The sequence below is a fragment of the Schistocerca piceifrons genome, chromosome 2, assembly GCF_021461385.2.
Source record: "Schistocerca piceifrons isolate TAMUIC-IGC-003096 chromosome 2, iqSchPice1.1, whole genome shotgun sequence".
In the NCBI taxonomy this organism is placed as follows: Eukaryota; Metazoa; Arthropoda; class Insecta; order Orthoptera; family Acrididae; genus Schistocerca; species Schistocerca piceifrons.
Window position 1 is genome coordinate 1,090,347,674 of NC_060139.1, and position 3,117 is coordinate 1,090,350,790.

Here is a 3,117-nt window from a genome sequence, read left to right on the forward strand (position 1 = left end):
GACGAAGTAGCTTACAAAATCCTCGGTTGTCTCTTACTTGTATATTTCTATATTCCGACATAATTTTCGTAAGTTGTGTGAGCAAAATATAACTTAAATGTTTGACACTACAATAGTGAAGCTATAGTCACAGTAAATACTTCTTTTAAAGGAAACTGCTACATTACCGGTTTCTAGAAACTACGTCGTCATTTTCAAATGTAAAACATCATTTTGAGAATATATAATGGAAACTATGACCGTACATCTTACAAAAAAATATATGTACTGTGACTATGGCTTCACTATTGTAGTGTCAAATAAATACACTCCTGGAAATGGAAAAAAGAACACATTGACACCGGTGTGTCAGACCCACCATACTTGCTCCGGACACTGCGAGAGGGCTGTACAAGCAATGATCACACGCACGGCACAGCGGACACACCAGGAACCGCGGTGTTGGCCGTCGAATGGCGCTAGCTGCGCAGCATTTGTGCACCGCTGCCGTCAGTGTCAGCCAGTTTGCCGTGGCATACGGAGCTCCATCGCAGTCTTTAACACTGGTAGCATGCCGCGACAGCGTGGACGTGAACCGTATGTGCAGTTGACGGACTTTGAGCGAGGGCGTATAGTGGGCATGCGGGAGGCCGGGTGGACGTACCGCCGAATTGCTCAACACGTGGGGCGTGAGGTCTCCACAGTACATCGATGTTGTCGCCAGTGGTCGGCGGAAGGTGCACGTGCCCGTCGACCTGGGACCGGACCGCAGCGACGCACGGATGCACGCCAAGACCGTAGGATCCTACGCAGTGCCGTAGGGGACCGCACCGCCACTTCCCAGCAAATTAGGGACACTGTTGCTCCTGGGGTATCGGCGAGGACCATTCGCAACCGTCTCCATGAAGCTGGGCTACGGTCCCGCACACCGTTAGGCCGTCTTCCGCTCACGCCCCAACATCGTGCAGCCCGCCTCCAGTGGTGTCGCGACAGGCGTGAATGGAGGGACGAATGGAGACGTGTCGTCTTCAGCGATGAGAGTCGCTACTGCCTTGGTGCCAATGATGGTCGTATGCGTGTTTGGCGCCGTGCAGGTGAGCGCCACAATCAGGACTGCATACGACCGAGGCACACAGGGCCAACACCCGGCATCATGGTGTGGGGAGCGATCTCCTACACTGGCCGTACACCACTGGTGATCGTCGAGGGGACACTGAATAGTGCACGGTACATCCAAACCGTCATCGAACCCATCGTTCTACCATTCCTAGACCGGCAAGGGAACTTGCTGTTCCAACAGGACAATGCACGTCAGCATGTATCCCGTGCCACCCAACGTGCTCTAGAAGGTGTAAGTCAACTACCCTGGCCAGCAAGATCTCCGGATCTGTCCCCCATTGAGCATGTTTGGGACTGGATGAAGCGTCGTCTCACGCGGTCTGCACGTCCAGCACGAACGCTGGTCCAACTGAGGCGCCAGGTGGAAATGGCATGGCAAGCCGTTCCACAGGACTACATCCAGCATCTCTACGATCGTCTCCATGGGAGAACAGCAGCCTGCATTGCTGCGAAAGGTGGATATACACTGTACTAGTGCCGACATTGTGCATGCTCTGTTGCCTGTGTCTATGTGCCTGTGGTTCTGTCAGTGTGATCATGTGATGTATCTGACCCCAGGAATGTGTCAATAAAGTTTCCCCTTCCTGGGACAATGAATTCACGGTGTTCTTATTTCAATTTCCAGGAGTGTATTTAACTTGTACATTACTCGTGAACTTGTTATTCCTTATCAGATGTGATTGACAGAGGAAGCAGCATTCAAAGTACAGCAGCGCGTTTCACCACAGGGTCGTTTAGGAAGCACAGAAACGTCTTGGCGTTGCTCAGGCAACACCGATGGCAGACGCTACAAGAGAGGCACTGTGCAGCAGTGGGTCTGTTGCTGTTAAAATTTCGAGAGCATACGAACTTAGAAGAACCAACTATACGGCTGTCTCCTACGGATATCTAGCGAAAACATCGTAGAGGTTTCGAGTTCACAAGGAAGCCATCCAATAAATTCCTTTCAGAAAGACACGACCGAATTCCTTCCTCATACTTTCGGAAATGCGAGCTCGTGGTTTTTATCTAATGACCTTGTCACTGACAATATGTTAAACCTTCCTCGCCCTTCCTTACTTCTCCCACTGTTTCAGTGACAGAACAGTAGTCACATAGTCAATTTTTACCAGTTTTTGTCAAATATTGTAAGTCTTACGGAAGCTCTTCAGCATCTCCAGGTAGCAGTACAGACGGTTCTGCATTGTGCGTTCTGACGACGTCGAAGGTCTTGCGGGCACGGTGGTCTGTTCAGCTGCTGAACACGCTTCTTCGCTATGGCAGCGCCATATGCGCAAGGTTGTACATCTGCCCTTTATGGAGTAACATTTAGGTCTACCCGCCACAGAGGAGAGGCGTGGGCGCGGTCTGCTGTCCTTCCGGAAAGAGTTGCCCTTGTGTTGCTTGCAAGGGTCGCGGGCGAATTATACTCTCTCGGATGATGTGGCAATACCGCGGCGAGTGTTATACGGGAAGTTTATTTGGTGAGCAGTAGTCGTGAAAAGGCGCTCACGTAACTGTAAACAGTCAAGGAAACAGTTTTAACTCATCCTAATTAACACCCAGCAAATTAAAATAGACGAAAAGTGTACTTGTTAAAATTTGTGGGACACAAAACATTATTCTAAAAATGGTTCAAGTGGCTCTGAGCACTATGGGACTTAACATCGGAGGTCATCAGTCCCCTAGAACTTAGAACTACTTAAACCTAACTAACCTAAGGACATCACACACATCCATGCCCGAGGCAGGATTCGAACCTGCGACCGTAGCGGTCGTGCGGTTCCAGACTGTAGCGCCTTTAACCGCTCGGCCACTCGGGCCGGCAAAACATTATTCTCTCGGAATAATTAGCTTTGCTTCGTATTTTCATGATCGTGCAGCCTTTAATATTCGCGCTAGTCAGTTGGACTTTATTAATCAAATGATATTCTGGTCCCAAGCAATTACTTCAATTTGTACTTGTCTCGGTGAGATGCCTGCAATGCCGACTCAGCGCTGCGTAGCCACGCGCTCTAGGGCGTCTTTCCACGGTTCGCG

At 50.0% G+C, this 3,117-nt stretch overlaps 1 non-coding gene across 1 annotated transcript; it reads right to left on the reverse strand.

Annotated features, from left to right (window-relative positions):
• Window positions 1-2,816: 2,816 nt before the first annotated feature.
• Trnas-gga lies at window positions 2,817-2,900 on the reverse strand. The gene is given in 2 exon segments: window positions 2,817-2,851; window positions 2,861-2,900. It is a non-coding gene; the product is annotated as a tRNA-Ser (tRNA).
• Window positions 2,901-3,117: the final 217 nt, after the last annotated feature.